We start from the raw sequence: 18,322 nt of genomic DNA on the forward strand, positions 1-18,322 counted from the left end.
ATGATTAATTAAGACAATATGAAAGAAGGTGTTCTATATCATATCCTGAATTGGAGAAGCAGCTCATGTAGTTACTTTGCAGCTTAGCCAGAACTATGCTCATGTAAAGCTATCTGAGAGAGCTCTCTCAACTTGGAAGGAACATCTCTCCCAGTGCTTAGGGGCAGCCAAGCTGAATACCTGTGGGACCACAGAACAAGTTTAGTGAACTCTTCTGTGGACCAGTTATTGTGGGGGGTACAGGGTCCTGAGACCTGGGCTGAGCCAGAGAGTGGAAGGTGGGAGAAGTTGTGTTCCAGAAGACTTGCTTGGATTCATGGCGTACCCATAGCCATGTGAAAGAGACCCGTGGGGCCACTTGTACTCTTCACTTGTTCTCCTCAAGGTCAGGGCTCTTTTGACTTTTTACAGGAAGTCTCCTAGAAGACAGGCATGGTGAGGAGAAAAGGATCCAGTGAAGTGAGCTTGACAAAATGAGCATTTCACCTGCACTGGATGCTGTTGGTGCCCTGTCCAGATTCCCTTTGCCAGGAAGGGGTATGATTTCTCCATTGCTGTGGAGTGGTTGTGTTGGCTGCTAAAGGCTCACAAGGGGCTCTTTCTCCCTAGAATTTCCCTCAGCTGAGTGGGAACTATCTCCTCTTGGAGGTTACATGTCCCCTGCTGGGGAAGGGCAGCTTTTAGCCAACAATTGACATGATACAAAAGACTGGCCCTCTTACCTCAAAGTATGTCTACTCTGTGGTGCCATTCATGCCCAGAGCTCTATGCTAGACTCCAGCTGAGAGCACATCCTTGCTCAGCTCTGTCCTCTGCCCCATTTGCTTTTCTCATTCCCATTCTCCTGAGGTCCCTCCTCCACTAGATTATGTGCACCCAATCTCCATCTCAGATGCTGCTCCCAGGGGAGCACATTTGTTCTCCTCGTGAACTTGGAGAAGTGTTTGGTGAAGAAAGGACAAAGGTTCCTGGGCAATGGATGGGGGAGGCGGCGGAGGGAGGCACAGTTCTCTTTCTTCACGGATGGAAATAAGCTTCCCAAAGACTGGGGGTGAAAGTCACTGAGAAAGGTCTTTGTGCAAGTCCCAGGGGATTGCAGAGAACCACTCAGGATTTGAGGGGCCAAGTTCAGCTCTCAAAGAAGGCACGTGGGCTAGGCTGTGATCTGGGACTACATCCTCGTACTAGTCAGCATGGTTTGGGAATACACCTAGTCACAGACTTTTGTTTTTCTTCCCTTCTCTTTGTCTCCCCTCGCTCATTCTCTCTCTTCCCCAATTCACTCCTCACCTCTAGAACTTTCCATCCATTTTGAGTAAGGCAGGGTTTCCATGAAGGGACAAGTCACTGAGAATATTCTTGCTTAGTGAAACTGCATTGGTCGCTGACTTTGACCTGTGGCCTCTCACCCTGATGCAGCTACATGAAGCACTAAGCACAGCTGTGCCTGCAGAAGCTCACTTTGGACCAGAAGTCAGTTCCTTGTGATTTTTCCCACTGTGCATTCCTGTCCCTCTATTCTTAGTCTGTCTTTCCCTGCATCTCCTGGTCCAGTCTTTTGGATTTCTAGAATTCCGGTTTCTCTTTACAGGGATCCAGATTACCAGACTGGTTGTACCCATACTTCTTTTCTGCTTAAAATCTTTCACTGGTGTCCCATGCCCTCGAAGGTCTTCTGCATGGCTTGCAACCCTTGCTTGGTCCACCTTTCCTCACCTGTGGGGCCAGTCCCCCTACCCTGTGCACCTCCTGCCTTGGCCCTGCATCTCACACAGCTGTTTCTCAAACGACTACTTGTCCATCTGTGCCCGTGCGTCCGCTGCTCCTTCCCCTTAGATTGCCTCTCTCCCTAATTGACCTTCCAGGAGTCACGTTTTTTCCTCTCTGCACTTTTTCTTGTCATCCTGGAAGCAACTGTCTACCCCCTTGCCTCGAGTCCTTTCCTGCCTCTCTTCCCCCACATCTTTTGGTACTGACTTTTAACTGGTAACAGCACCATTGTATTGCACTTTTAGGCTACACAGTTGGACTATAAGCTTTTTGGGGACAGGGCTATGTCCAACACCTCTTTGAAGCTCAGGTGTGCCGCACAGCTGTGTGGGCCCAGAGCACCTGGGGGGGATAGAGTGCCTCGGGCTCACCATCCATGTCAACTTCCTTCTAGTGCCCTTTTTATATGGAGGGGTGGAAAATCAAAACCCACATTTGCCAGACTCCCCGGAAGCTAGGGTTCTGAACGAGATTGAAACAGAGGCCAAATTTCTGCCGCTTCCATTGGTTCTTCTGGTTAGCAGGCTTTGGCCACTGAGATGCTGGGGTTTTCTGCAGTGCGTTCCAGTGTCTAGTCGCTAACTTCATGGGTGTTGAGGGGCAAGGATCAGGGCATCCATGTGTTTTTTCTTGTGGAGGTCTGCAGAGTATGCCCTTACTCTAGACCTGTGATGCCCGGTGCCAGTGAGGTGTTGTGTTCCTATGTGTGTGGCATCAGAAACAGCTCCTCTGCTGAGCTAGTTCAGCTGTGTGGTTTCAGCCTCCCGAAAGTTTTCTAAATCCCTAGTGTCTTGCATTAAATCTACTTTTGCTTAGTACAGTTCAAGTAGTTTTCAGTTTCTGCAACTGCCTCCTGGCTAATATAGTACGTTTGCAGAATATTGAAAGACCAAGTGGTTCTCATCTAATTCATTTCGCCTATGAGGGCACTGAGGTCCAGAAAGAATATCAAACAAGCCAATGGTAGAGCCAGGACTGGAACCAGGACCCTTGTCTCCTAGTCTAGTGATCTTTCCCCTGCATCGAAGTGGCATTTCTGCCTTCACTGCCTCCCCCTCCCCTGCCTTGTGCTCTAGAATGAATCTCTCTCTTCAACAGGTGGGATAGAGAGGGATTGGACCGTTGCTTTTAATATTTGTGTAATATATAGATATATTCGTGTTTATATTCAACATACGTAATAATAAACGATATTGACTGCTTTCTCTTCCCTTCCCCACGTCATTTCCCCACCCTGTCCCCCTAACACTATTTTCCAGAATAATTTTCCTTGCCTTGGGGTTTGCATCTAGAGAGATCCAAGTAAGAGAGGAATTCTTCCCTGTCAGTAAGATGGCAAGTCTCAGGAAAGGCTATGGGCCCTGGAGAAGGTCGTTTGGGGAACAGGTTGGCAAGAGATTTAGAGTTGAAAGGCCCTTGTCAGAGCCCACGACACTTGTTCCTGGATGTGGGCCACATGTGGACCCCAGGTGCCTTGCAGGTGGCATCCTTCCATGTTGCTGCCAGTCGAGATCCTTGCTTTTGACCCCAAGGTAGTCTCCAAAGAGTAGATTAGTTTCGGTAAGGTCTCTAATGTCAAGTAAGAGGCTCTCAGTCACATCCCATGAAAGAAAAGAAATGTCTGGTCCTTTGGTCAAGCTGCAAATCGTTCAGAAAATGGAATAATTACCTTGAGTCTACAGTTCGAGTCTACCAACTTGTCTGATATAAGGTTTGCTTCAAAGAGTCTTGCCTGCATTTGGCCAGTCCTAAAAACCTCCTGAAAACTAGCATAGTGCATATGGTCTCTCTGTCTTCACAGAACAATAGTGTGTGGGGTGGGGGCCCCAGGGGACACAGAAGGATGATAGGGGCACACAGCCTGGACCTCCTTCAGCACGCAGCCTGAGGCAGTAAAAAAAAAAAAAAATCTCCAGAGAAATGATAAGGAGTTTTAAAAATAAAAGCCAATAGGGCAGCCTGCAGCGTCCCACTTGCTGGCACTTCTTCTTCCCCAACTCTGGCTCTCAGCGCATGACTGGACCCAAGGCTCAGTCCCCAGGGCTCTGCCTCCTCGGCCACCTTGGGCCCAAGGGCTCTGCCCCAAGGTCCAGCCTGGCCAAGAGTGGTCAGCAGAGCAGAGAGAATCATAATGACCCACATGCTCAGAGATAAGGCCACAGCTTGTTGATTTAGGGGCTTGGTTATTCTCTAAATAAACTTTCCTTCTTCAAAAATTTGTCTTTCAACTGGAGCTGAGTGTTTCCTTCTTACTTTCCCAGGGGAGAAGCTTGTGTTTTGCTTTTCATAAATTTTTCTAGAAACTGTTCCCACACTCGCACCCACCAGATACCAAGCCCCTCTGACCCTTCTCAGATTGACCACGAAGGGTGGATGCTGGGGCTGTGGTGGAAGTCACACATTCTCTTGGAGTCCCCTGGGGTTCAGTGGGGGTGAGGGAGGGAGGGATTTCTGCTCTGAGTGCAGGAAACCTGGAAGACTGAGGATGAGCGATGCTCTGGGGCTGAGTAAGAAGAAGCAATACAACCCCAAGAGGGACAGTTACCCTGTCTCCGTTTCAAAGCTGAGGAAACTGAGTCTCAGTGTGTGTGTGTGTGTGTGTGTGTGTGTGTGTCTGACGACTCAACCAAGACTGTGGTACAACAAAGAGAGAAATGTAAAGTCCAGTCCAAGGACTCAGTCCCATGCTTCTCTGCCTCTCTGACTGACCATGCAAGTTTGTTATTGTATCAGTTAGCTATGGGCACGTAACAAGCCACCCCCAAACGTAGTGTGTTAAAATAACACCATGTACTTAGTTCATGATCTCTGTGAGTCAGTAATTTTGGCTGGCCAGTTCTGTTGATCTTGCTTAACTTACTTGTGAGTCTGCAGTCAGCTGAGGTTTGGTGGCCTCCCTCACGTGACTGGTGATTGGCTGGCTGTTAGCTGGCATGATGGGGTAACTGAACTACGTGGTTTCTCTTCCTCTAGAAGGCTAGCCCAGGCTGGCTCGTAGGATGGTGGCTGTAGGTTTCCTGAGAGCAGCAAGAGAAGCAATCCCCCCCCCCCCAGCTCTCTTCAAGTCACTGCTGGCATCACCTTTGTCTTTGTCTTATTATTTAGAGGAAATCACCTGGCCAAGCTCAGGTACAAGGAGTGGAGGAAGACTTCGCCTCTTGAGGGAAGGAGCAGCAAAGTCACTTTGTAAGGGTGGAGGCACAGGGAGGGGAAAAACTTCTGTTCATATATGCAACTGACCGTGGTTACAAATAGCGCAGGGGAGGGAATAGAGTCCGAGTGTAACCCCCAGTTCGGTGCCCAGGGTCCCGTTACTGCCCTCTGCTGCTGATCATGTCATGTCTCGGGTTAACCAATCTGCTCATTCACCTTCAGTCGTTGGCAGAGAGCAAAGAAGCTTGTGTGGTTGGGAGATGGGACATGGGAGAGATAAGTTTTGGCGTGTGGGAAAAGATGGGAAGGAAAGAAGAAGAGGCCAGGACTGCCTGGGGGTCCAGCAGAGCAGGACTGCTATGGGGAGGGTGTAAGTGGTGGGAATAGAGCTGAGCATGCTCCACGATTCGTATTCTGCCACAGACACTCGTCCTGGACACCACTGTCAACAGAACTTCCACCCTCTTTGATTCCCTCTCAACTAGTTCCCAGGACCCTCCAGTTGTGGAGGAGCCCATTGATCACAGCTTTCAGCTTATTTTTTAAATCATTGAGCCATCACATACTAAATATACTACCCCTCTCAAGGGCATTGGAAATATAAGTAAACGTGAAGGGGTCAGGCCTTACAAAAAGAGTGAAACCCTTTGGAATGATGGAAAATTAGACAACATGGGTGGCCAGCGAGGACGTAGGGAATTTGGGGCAAGTAGGTTGGGGTGGGTGCCATTCTGTGAAACCTCCTGTATTACCAGAAGTTTTTCACTATATTTCTTGGTATACTAAATCTGGGAGATTAAGAGGATCTAAAACAAGGTCTTTAACCCAGAAGTGCATAGAACCTGGAATTCTGAACTTGAGAGTTGGAAGGAACCTTAGAGAACAACCGGGAGACCCCCTCCCCTTGATAGGGTGCTTTAGGCTAAGAGGAATGGGGTGGTAAAAGGACTTGGCAAAGGTACCATGAGAGTGTGTTTGCCAATATTGGCAATATTGAGCATTAGCAATATTGCACAGCCAATATTAGAATTGTGATCTTGTGACGCAATGTAATTGGCATTATTGAGTGTCGTGTGTGTGTGGACACGGCTGTACTCATGTCAACGATCTCACTAATTCCAACAACAACTCTGTAGTAGATATTATTGGCGCCCAGGACACAGGACCCTCCCCCAGTAGCTACATGCATTGGCTACTGAGGGCTTACCTCTGGAATCTTCTCTGGGAGAATGATGGGAGCCAATCTTCTCTTGGCTGATGGGAGCTGCCCTGTGGAAGAAGCCTGGGAGAGTATAACCACACCTGGTTATACTTACTGATATGGGGTGTAATGACTTTGGTCAATGACTTACTGATTTGGGGGTGTAACCGCTCAGCCTCCTTGTTTCTGGGAGGGACAACTCTGTGGTGCATCTGTACTCCAGAGCTCCACATGGGGTCAGGCTTCTGAAGCTAGATTCCAGCTGAGACCACAGCCCAATTAAGCTCCGTCCCCTGCTCTACCCTGTGTCCCTTACTTTCTTTTACCTGAGAACCCCTCTCTCCACCCAATAACCTGTGCACACCCGTATCCCTGTTTCAGGCTCTGCTTCTGGGAAACCTGACCCAAGATGAATCCTCCATAGTATTAGCTAGAAGTCACATAGCTTGTGAACGATGTCATCAGAACTGGACCCCAGATCTTCTGACCTCCAAGTTTACACTCTCACCAGTTCAGCCCTGCCCCTTCTCGCCATCTCTGGGTACGGGGCCTTGTGGGGGCTGAGTAATATGTCTAGTATTTGTTGCTTCTGAGCTCACCATATGGGAACCATTAAGTGTCTGTATTCCTACCGGGATCCTAGGTTCCTGCTAACCCTCGTCCCTCTCTGGGGGCCCACAGGAGCAATGACTCAGGCCTCACTGGGTGGGGGTGTTCCCTGCAGAGTTGCTAGCAGGCCCTGTGACTGCAGGGGTCCAGGAGACTCGTGGGAGTGAGGGCCACCAGAGATCAAGTTCCTAGGTAGAGGGCATATGGATCCAGGTCTGGCCTATTGATGTCTACTCCCCCACCCAGGGTCTCTCCTGCCATCCTGGGTGTGAGCACAGCAGGAATAGCTGGTTCTGAGTTCACAGCCTCCTAACACCTCATATGCTGAGTGGGTTGAAGGTTTCAGATGCTTTATCCTGTTTTAATACTCATACCATTTTGCAGATGAGGAAACAGGCTCAGAGAGGGAAGGTGCCTTGGGTCAGGATTGCCCGCCTGGCAAATGGCTCAGCAGAGACTCAAGTATTGGGACTCCTGTGTGTAGCACAGATGTCATCTGCAGGAATTTTTCCAATCCCCACCGTGAGAGCCTTTATTCACGGTGGTCTTTTCCGGAGGGCCCTGCTGCCTTCACTCTGAAGGACTGGCTGATTGGGGCCAGCTTCCACATATCCCGCAGAGAGACTGGGCTGCCTATTCCCCAGACATAACTTCCAGGAAGTGTGACCCTTAGACCTGGGCACTCGGGGTCTCTGACCTTGTTCGGTGCTGCAGAGCAGAGCTTTTCAGACTGTGCTGAAGGACCAGATTTTAAATCTCCCAATCTGCTGTGGACCAATGCTTTTGTAAAATACAATAACAATGAATTACTAGAGAAGCGAAACGTTAAAGGAAAACACACAAAACAAAGCCCCAGTTTTTGTTTAATTAGATTCAAAAGGCAAAATTAGGTGGTCAAATTGCTACAAGCTTCCTAAATGCTTCTTCGATTTCTATGCTAACCTAGTCAGGGTGCAGAGTGCAGCTCTAGGGCTGGGTCTGCTTTGCGGACCATGCTTTGGGCAGTCCTGCTTTAGAGAACCCCTGCTCACTAGGGGTTCCTGACACCCTGTCACCTCCCTTACTTCCAGACCACACTCAGGGTAAGCAGGACTTTGGAATCTTCTATTGAAATGTCCACATCCGTAAAGGGTTAGTATCCAAAATCTGTAAAGAACTTACCAAACTCAATATCTGAAATGCAAATAATCCAGTGAAGAAATGGGCAGAAGACATGAATAGACACTTCTCCAAAGAAGACATCCAGATGGCCGACAGACACATGAAAAGATGCCCAATAGTGTTTATTATCAGGGAAATACAAATCAAAACCACAATAAGAGACCACCTCGCACTGGTTCGAGTGGCTAAAATCGACAACTTGGGCAACAGATGTTGGCGAGGATGTGGAGAAACGGGAACCCTCTTTCACTGTTGGTGGGAATGCAAACTGGTGCAGCTGCTCTGGAAAACAGTATGGAGGTGCCTCAAAAAATTAAAAATAGAACTACTCTGCGACCCAGCAATTACACTACTAGCAATTTATCCAAAGGCTACAAAAATACTGATTCGAAGGGGCACATGCACCCCCATGTTTATAGCAGCACTATCAACAACAGCCAAAGTATGGAAAGAGCCCAAATGTCCATCAACGGATGAATGGATAAAGAAGACGTGGTGTATATATATATAATGGAATATTACTCGGTGATGAAAAAGAATGAAATCTTGCCATTTGCAACAACGTGGATGGAATCAGAGGGTATTATGCTAAGCTAAATATCATAGAAAGATATCATATGATTTAACTCATATGTGAAATTTGAGAAACTTAGCAGATGAACATAGGGTAAGGGAAGGAAAAATAAAATAAAAACAGAGAGGGAGGCAAACCATAAGAGACTCTTAAATACAGAGAACAAACTGAAAGTTGATGGGGGCGGTGGGTTAAATGGGTGACAGGCATTAAGGAGGGCATTTGTTGGCATGAGCACTGGGTGTCATATGTACGAGGTGAATCACTGGGTTCTCCTCCTGAAGCCAAGACTACACTGTATATTAACTAACTTGAGAATACAAAAAGAAAGAAAAAAAAAATGGCCTCATCCTGCCACTGTGCCCCGTGTGGCCATCTTCTCTGGGTCTGTCGTGCCAAGGTTAGCCCGTGCCATTGGCAAGCATGACCAGGGAGGCGGGGTTATGGACAGAGGTTGGACTGGAAGGCTTAGTTGTCCACACATGTGCATGCAAGGCCCTGTGTGGTACAGGGCTGCCGTGAGAGGGGTGTGGGCTGCGTGTTAGGGGCCTCCCTTTGTCGTCTCCTCTCACCTCTTCACAAATGTTAAGGGCAGACCCGCCTCTGGGCTTATGATGTTTCCTGCCAGGTTGGGACTGATGAGAAGCAGAGAGGTGGGGGCCAAGTACCTGGGCTTCTGACAGTCACCGCTGCTCACTAAGAGTGGCTCTCCGTGCCCTGACCACCTACCCCTTGTGGCACTGAGCCCATGGACGCTGCTGGCCAGTCCTTCCGGCCAGCCGTGTCCCTGCTTCTCCATACCTCACACAGCTTGTTCCCTCTCTCATGTAGCACCTGGTTGGGGCCCTTTGGTGCTGCTGATCGCTGGTCTGTTTGCTGTCTTGGGGGCTGCCCCGGCAGTAGTCTGAGGTCCCTGGAGGGCAGAAGAGCCTCCCCCACGTCCATCCAGCTCTGGGGCCACATGCACGGTCTTGCATGGGGAAGTTCTCTCATTGCCTTGGCTCTGGTTCTGAACTAAAACAGTCCCCACAGCGTCCTAGAATCTGAGTATTTGCTGTGTGTCTATTTCTTCCACAGACATATTCTCCAAGGGCAGGGACCACAGGCTTCCCTGTGAACTATGGGTCTTGCTGAGGGCTTGGCTCTCTACTTTCTTTTTTATTATTATTATTATTATTATTATTTTTTAATCTTTATTTTTGAGAGAGAGAGACAGAGTGCAAGCAGGGGAAGGGCAGATAGAGAGGGAGACGCAGAATCCAAAGCAGGCTCCAGGCTCTGAGCTGTCAGCGCAGAGCCCGAGGTGGGGCTCGAGCTCTCGAGCCACGAGATCATGACCTGGGCTGAAGTCAGACGCTTAACCGACTGAGCCACCCAGGCGTCCCGGCCCTCTCCTTTCTTTATCAGTAACTCCTGCTGGGTTTTCAACTCAAATGTGCTTGAAGTTGGCCTCGTGGCCCCCCTTTCCCCACACCTGGTACCTACTTATCCACACACATACTTATCCACATGCACACGCTTATTCACAAACACTCACAAATATATACGTCTATGTGCCCAGCTGCACACACACTTACACACGCACAGGCACACACAACCACAGCTGTGTCTGTGCTACCCTGTCCACTCTGCTTGGATGGGGCTCAGCAGACAGAAAACCTGGGGCTTCCAGACGCTGTCTTGCCAGATGAGAGGCTGAAGGGCTTTTATAACTTCCCGGGGCCGTTTGCCGGCTTTCTTGATAACACGAGCTGAGTCCATTTTTCAAGGCTGTAAGCCAGACCAGACATCCTGGCCTTTTGGGGACTCAGTGGCTGATGGAGTGCCAGGGCATGGCTTGCTTCTCTGTCTTCAGGACTGGGCTGGCAGCCTGACGTATCTTTGAGGCTGAGGGACTTGGAGCTGGAGGGGTTCTTGAAGCCTGCCATCTCTGAGCCTCCCCCGGATCGCCCACATGTCTGTGCCAGCGTGAGTAAGTGGGACATGTTAGGGCAGCCCCTGGGTCAGCCGGCGGAGGAAATCTGGAAAGCTCCATCTTTGACTGCCTCAGGCAGCAGCAGAGGCCAGAATCAAGACTTTTCTCACATGCTTTGGGAAGGCTCAAATTGATAGTGGATGTGAAAATGCTTTGCAAACTATAAAGTCTTGTGCATCATGAGAGGGGATGTTCGTTTTTAAGACCACAGTTGAGGGGCGCCTGGGTGGCTCAGTCGGTTAAGCCTCCAACTTCAGCTCAGGTCATAATCTCATGGTTCATGAGTTCAAGCCCCGCATCAGGCTCTGTGCTGACCACTCAGAGCCTGGAGCCTGCTTTGGATCCTGTGTCTCCTTCTCTCTCTGCCTCTTCCCTGCTCACTCTCTTTCACTCTCTCTCAAATAAATAGACATTAAGTTTGAGAAAAAAAAAAAAAAAGACCACAGTTGAGCAATTTTTGTCTTCTCCGTGAGTAGCGGACCTTCTTCCTGTGCCTTCCAAGGACTAGGTCAGCCAAGGGGTGACTCTTGGGCAGTCAGCACGATGCTGGGTGCCCATCCCCAAGCTTGGCTGTTGTGTGGTCTGTGAGGAAAGCAAGAGCCAAGGAAAGAGTAGGGGAAAGTCTCTCTGCATAGTTGCAGACAGGGCTGTATAGATGCCAGTGGTCAGGTGGGGGAAAAAATGGTCCCCTCTTGGGCCAATGTGCCTTTCACAGACCCTTGGAGCAGAATGGCACTTAGAGAACTAGCAGGGATTGCACTTAGACAGTAGTTGTGGGTTACGATTATGGTCATAATAGAAGCTTCGATATGCAATCAATTGCCTTATGTTTACTATGGTTACTTAGTATGATGGTCAGTTTTTTGTGTCAACTTGGCTGTGCCACGTGCTTCGATATTTGGCCAAACATTCTGAATGCTTTTGGGAAGGTGTTTTTTCCATGAGATCAACATTTAAATCAGTGGAATTGGAGTAAAGCACATTGCCCTCCATGTGGGTGGGCCTCATCCAATCACTTGAAGGCCTTAATAGGACAAAGACTGACCTCCACTGAGCAAGAAGGAATTCTGCCAGCAGACTGCCTTTGGAGTCGAACCGTAACTCTTCCTTGAGTCTCCAGCCTGTCAGCCTCCCCCATCGGATTTTGGACTCATCATTCCTCCACAATCACATGAGCCACTTCCTTAAAATAAATCTCTCTCTATTATGTATACACACATCCTGTGCGTTCTGTTTCTCTGGAGAACCCTGACCAATAGGCTTATCTTCATAGAAGGATAGAGGAATGGAGACAAAGGATACCCAACATCTCCATATCAGGAGGGCCAGCAGCTCCCCAAGCTCCCAGCTTCTCTGGCCTCCTTGACCACATGGGGTGTGTACGGCTGCCACAGTGGGAGCCAAGGTGCTTGCGGGTCACCTTGACACAGAAACCATAGCTTTTGCTCTCCATTGGCTTTTCATCCTGTGTGAGTCAAGGAGGCCCAAAGCCTGCAAGCCCGTGTACAATGTTTCATGTTTACTATGTGGTTCCAGGAAACCAGGCGGTGGGAAGCTGGAGGTCAAGGTCACTTCCGAGCAGATCCAGATCTGATGTTAACCCTCGACACTCAAGGATGCACTCCTTGTTGCTGACAGTTCTTGTTGTTCCCAGGGCCTCAACTTGTTATGATTCATGGATGAAACAGGACCCAGAGGGAGACAAAAGAGTTAGCGTTCACTGGTTGATGCTCAGGAAGCAGGAAGAGCTCTCAAAGAAGCCCCCTTCAGAACGAGAATGGCAGAAGGCAAGGATTTGTGCTTGCCAGAGCTGGGCTTTGTGGATATGTGAAAGGGCCTTCTAAGCTCCACTAAGTTTCTCTTAAAGTATTGGGAAAACTCAGTGGTGTCCCACTCGAAGTCATGGTGTGGGGACATGCACTTTATGTCACACGGTGGCGAAGGCAGGGGCAGGACCCTTTCTGGGCTCCAGGAAAGGAGCTATGGGTGGGGGGATGAGAACTGAAGAGTCCAGACTTGCTCCTTTGTCTCCCTCTTGGTCAAAATACTGGGGATGGGGGATGTGTGTACCGGATGGGACACGTTTGGAAACTCCAGAGCGGATGGGAACACCTTGCCGTGCACTGGGGAGGAGGCCGAGCCCTCCTCGGAGAGTGGCCTGCACCTCCAGGGAGAGGTCATGACAAAGTAAAAATGATGGCGAGGCTTGGTTGTGTTGAAAGGCCCTGAGATTTCCCTGCCCAGCCCTGCTTCAGCCTCCCATGGGCCCTGTAGGGCTTGGAGGAGATCCAGGAACATGCCTGTGGCCCCTAGAGAGTGGCAGGGAGGGGGCTGAGAGGAGCATGCCAGCTAGGGGATCACTGTGAGGTCAGGCAAGGGGACTCCCTGACATCATCCCTGACAGGAGCTGAGAAGTGGGCAGTGAAGTGTCAGGGGCCAGGTTGAGAGAACGGCTGAACCTCTTTTAAGGGCCTGTAGCCCCGTGACCGTTCAGACTGTAGCCCCAGTCGCCGGGCCTGGCTCAGCCTGGGAGGGACTGAGATTGGGCTTGGCAACAGCATCTCACTCATTGGTCTGGCATCTCCTGTTTGCATCCAGATGACCTCTCCTCACCGCACTAATTTCCAGCAAGCTACTGGGGTCAGTACCAGTTCCCGGTAATGACTGATGTGGACGACAGCCTGAGACCCCGTCGGCTCTTTCTTCAGCACCAAGGCAAGTCAATGGGCAAACCCTGGCCATTTTTTGCCGGAAGGCCAGCTGGAGAGTGGGCAGCCTCGGTGCTATCGTGGGCGGTCCCAATATCACTTTCCTTTTCCTTTCTGATCATACTAACAAATCCTTTTCCTCTGCCTTGGAGTTAGGCGTGGAGAGCACGGCTGAGGTGGCGGACAGATGACCCACAAAGTCCCCAAGACTCCAGTCTGATGAAGAGAAACAAAGCAGTCTCAGCATCTGACAGGTTAGCAAGAGAACCCCACCTGCTGCCCCCAATGGGGTCCCCTCGATGTCCACAACCATACTGTCTTCCCTCCAACGTGGTGAAGGGGGCTCCAGACCCCCAGGGCCCTTTCCCAGCCCTGAATTTGTCCATGGCCTTGGTGGTAGAGGTGGTGCACGTGCCCAGGTGCCCTGCCTCTGTGGAGCCCCCTGTGTCTGTTTCCTCCCCTGGCTGGGTTAACTAGACCCAGAAGACCACAGCGAACGGCTGGCTGCAGGGGAGAGGGGACCCCCGGGCTCAGTGTTGCACACCTTCAGTGGATATCTAGGGGTTCTGGTTACACACTAAGGGGGAGGCTTCCCTTGGGTTGGGCCCCCCTGGAAAGAGGCCAGAGACCAGGATTAGGGTGTGAATGATTTATTTGGGAGGTGAGGGAAACTTCGATAGACAGCAAAAGGAAGACAACCAATGAAGGATGTGCCACCGAGCCCATTCCCAAGTGGGCAACGGAGGCTCAGTCCTGTCGGAGAACTCAGAGACGGCGCACCTCAGAGTATTCCCACCTGAGGGGTGAGGGAGCTGGGGTATTTGTCCACCACTCCTGTCCATACGGATAGGAGGCTGCCCCTGGGTAACTAACTTTCGAGGACTTCCGACTGCTCCTATGTGTGGGCTGAGTGGGCTCTCACAGTCAGAAAAGCCCACCGTCCGTGGGTGGCAGGTGTTCCCGAGGTGCACCTTTCAGTGTGGAGATGTCACCGTGGAAGACAGATGGGCGAGGGCTGGCAAATATCTGCTCCATTGCCTGGGCTACTTCTTCAGCATGCGGTTCCTGTCTGTGACTGGCTCCTCCATTCCTGCAGTCTCTGTATGTCTGGAGCTCCCCTTCGAGACCTTTCTCCTCCCCGACTCCCGGTCACCAACCACCTTCTCTGGGTTGGTCCTTCCTGGGTTTTGCCCACCAACTCCCTGGGTCCCTCCTCTCCTGCTCTAATGGCAGAACCTGGACCCAGCAGGCCTGTAACTCAAACCACAGCGTGTCTTCTTTGGGGACAAGCTCTCCCTTACCCAGACTGATTTAGACTCCTCCTCTACTTTCCATGGCTTCCTATTTTTTTGAGGATAAAACTTACTTCTCTGGCACTTTCATGTTAATGCTGATTTCCCTCTTCAGATTTATGTTGCTGAGATCTTTTACGCCCCGTTTTAATCAGTGTGTCCTGAGCAGTAAGTCTGGAGTTAGCTGTCTCTGTGTTCTGCCACATCCCACCACGGATACCTTGCCTTCCTTCTCTACTTAAAAAAAACTACACCCTTCAGAGACTTATCAAGATGGAATCAGAAATCACATGAACCCACACTGAGTCTTCACTTATTATGATTCACAGGTGAAGGCAGGACCCAAAAGAAGGGGGGGGGGCATGGAGAGAGGGAAAGGGAGAGGGAAAGAGAGGAAAAGAGGGAGAGAGAGAGAGAGAGAGAACACACCAAAGACAAATGAGCACTTCACTGAGACGCACAGATTTCCCGGGGGCTTGCTTTGTATGGCTGGACACACCAACACGACAGCAGGGAGCCTAAGCCAGATTAGAAGACAAACTTTTCATTAGAGAGAGCCATTCTGGTCATTGTCCTATAAGCAAAAACAAGGCTGGAAATCAGAGGGATGCAACAAAGCAGGCAGTTCTTGGAAGACGGCCAACAATCCCAGTTTGAGTCCACATCGAAATGGAATATTAGTGCCACTGAACTGCACGCTTGAAAATGGTAAATTTTATGTTAGGTATGCTTTTGCCACAATTAAGAAACACGGCGGGGGGGGGGGGGGGGGAAGAAAGAGAAAAGAAACATGAAAAAAAGAAAGAAAATATCTATGTATTGAAATCCCCATCCCTAACAATTTAGAATGATGTACTTGTTGGGGGTGGGGTTGAAGAATGGGATGGCTGAAGGAGAAAACTTCTGGGTGATGTTGATAAATATTCTTTACAGTTTTTCAAGACCCAGTGTTCTGGCACAAATCGGTAAACTGGATCAGACAGAAGGCAATTTCTGGAAGAGAGAAATAAGCATCTGGACAATTTTTATAAACACCCCCTTGGCACCAGGATGGCGTGCTTGCTGCTGACGTGTTTTGGCCAGCACACGAGCAGTCTGAAGAGAAGCACGCTGGGTATGAGGGCCAGGCTTGTCCTGAGTCCCACTGAGTAGGGGAGGAAGGGAAACACTTTCTTGCCGCTACCAAATCCTGCAGCAAGAGAATGCTCGGTTTGGTTGAGTGAGAAAGCTTGGAGGAGGCACAGTGTTGCAGAGATGGCCCAACTTTCTCCCTGTGAGAGGAAACAGTCTCAGGTCCTCCCAGCTGGAGGAAGGAAAGCCATCCTCTCCAGCACAGCATCTGGAGGCTCTGGCCCCAACTTAGCGAAGGCTTGAAGGCTTTAAGAGTTTAAGAGCAAACGTGGCACCTGCTTTTTGGAAGCCTGGAGTCAGATAGGGAAGAGCTCTCACTGTCCTCAGGGACCTCTGGGAAATGTGGTTGGAAATACCATTCAGGGACAGGAGCTTCTGGGGAAGCCAGGAATTGCTTGCTTTTCCCAAACAAACCTAAGTCAAACCTACAGTTTCCAGGCAGCCTCGGTCAGTGGGGGGGACCTATCCTGTCTCCAGCAATCCAGGGGGGAAGCAAGACACTGAACCCACTCCTCAACTAAGGCCTTCCCACTCCTATATATCAAAATAAACTGGACTCAACACCCTAGTGTCACAGCCTCTAATGGCCCAAAGCATTCCCTGGGTGATTTCTGTGGACCTTAGAAGGCTACCTTCCTCATGGTCCTTTTGGTCGTAGCTTCTGTATCCAAACATCAAATCTCTACTCTGTTCCTATGTCATAACCTGGGTGCACTAAGACTTTTCACTGTTTTCCCCCAAATTGTTGCCGTACCCAGGGGTTCATTACCCTTATGGAGAGTTTGAGGGGTCATGTACCCATCTGCCACTGACCTTGAAAGTTCTTTTCTCTGCCTGTGTCTCCCTCTCCCCCTTCTCTCTCTCTCTCTCTCCTCTCCCTCTCAGGAGCCAACTCTGTCCTTGTTTTAGCAGAGTGCTTTTCTTCCTCCACTCAGATTTTGGCACCTGCCGATGATCCTGCCCACGGCTGCTCTGTTTTCCCCCACCAGGCTTCTCCAGGCAAACCTTCCAAAGAAACATGATGCTCTCCTCAAGAGGGACTTCTGATCAGTTCAACTTTCTCCACGTCTTTAATTAGAAACAATTTAGTCCAACTGGGAAAGAGGCATTTTATCATCAACTAGCCAAATCACTATCTCCTATAAGATAGGGTAAATCAAAAAGAGAATAGAAATGATTAACCTTGCAAATATTTGTGATGCAGAATCCTCAAGTCTTCAAAGATTTTTTTACAAAGAAGGGTGAAAATGCAAACCCCATCAAAGTGTGTTTTAAATCAATGCTTCTCAAATTTCAGTATGTACACAGATCCCCTGAGAATCTTGCTAAATGCATATGAGAATTCAACAAGACTGAAGTGGGGCCTAAGGTTCTGCCTTTTTTTTTTAAGTTTATTTATTTATTTTTGAGACAGAGAGTGGGAGAGAGAGAGCACAAGCAGGGGAGGGGCAGAGAGAGAGAGAGGGAGACGGAGAATCCCAAGCAGGCTCTGCACATATAGGGCTCGAACTCACACACCTGTGGAGATCAGGACCAGGGCTGAAACAAAGAGTTGGACTCTTAACCAACTGAGTGACTCAGGCGCCCCGGGTTCTGCATCTTTCATAAGCTCCCAGGTGATGCTGTTGCTGTGGGTCCACGGACCACACTTTGAAGAGCAGTCACAGACCAGTGGTGTTCAAAGTTACCGCCATCGGAATTACCTGGGGGAGCTTAAGAAATATTAATGCCTGGACTCCACCCCAATATTCTCATGTGATCGAGAATGGCTGAACATTGGTATTAAAAAGAAAAATTCAACTTCAACAAATGATGTTGGGGAAACTGGAGAGCTACGCGCAAAAGAATGAAACTAGACCACTTTCTTACACCACATACAAAAATAAACTCAAAATGGGTTAAAGATCTAAATGTGAGACCTGAAACCATAATAATCCTAGAAGAGAGCACAGGCAGTAATTTCTCTGATGTTGGCTGTGACAACTTTTTTCTAGATAGGTCCCCTGAGGCAAGGGGAACAAAAGCAAAAATAAACTATTGAGACCACATCAAAATAAAAAGCGTCTGCACAGCTAAGGAAACGATCAACAAAAGTGAAAGGCAACCTACTGAATGGGAGAAGATATTTGCAAGTGATATATCTGATAAAGGGTTAGTATCCAAAAATACATAAAGAATGTATACAACTCGACACCTAACAAACAATCTAATTAAAAAAGAGGCAGGAGACATGAACAGACATTTCTCCAAAGAAGACATCCGGACGGCCAACAGACCCGTGAAAAGATGCTCAACAACACCCATCGTCAGGGAAACGCAAATCAAAACCACAATGAGATAGCACCTCACGCCTGTCGGAACGGCTGGGATCAAAAATACAAGAAATGAATGTTGGCGAGGATGTGGAGAAAAAGGAACCCTCATGCACCGCTGGTGGGAATGCAAACTGATGTAGCTGCTCTGAAAAACAGTACAGAGTTTCCTCAAAAAATTAAAAAGAGAATTACCATATGATGCAGTAGTTGCACTACTGGGTATTTACCCGAAGAACACAAAAACACTAACTCAAAGGCTTACAGGCACCCCTATGTCTATGTAGCATTATTTACAATAGCCAAATCATGGAAGCCCAAGTGTCCACTGATAGATGAAAGGATAAAGACGATGTGGTGTATGTACAATGAATATTAGTCAGCCATAAAAAACAGAATGAAATCCTGCCATTTGCAACAACACGGATGGGTCTAG

This window comes from Panthera tigris, chromosome A3, assembly GCF_018350195.1.
Source record: "Panthera tigris isolate Pti1 chromosome A3, P.tigris_Pti1_mat1.1, whole genome shotgun sequence".
NCBI classification, from domain to species: Eukaryota; Metazoa; Chordata; class Mammalia; order Carnivora; family Felidae; genus Panthera; species Panthera tigris.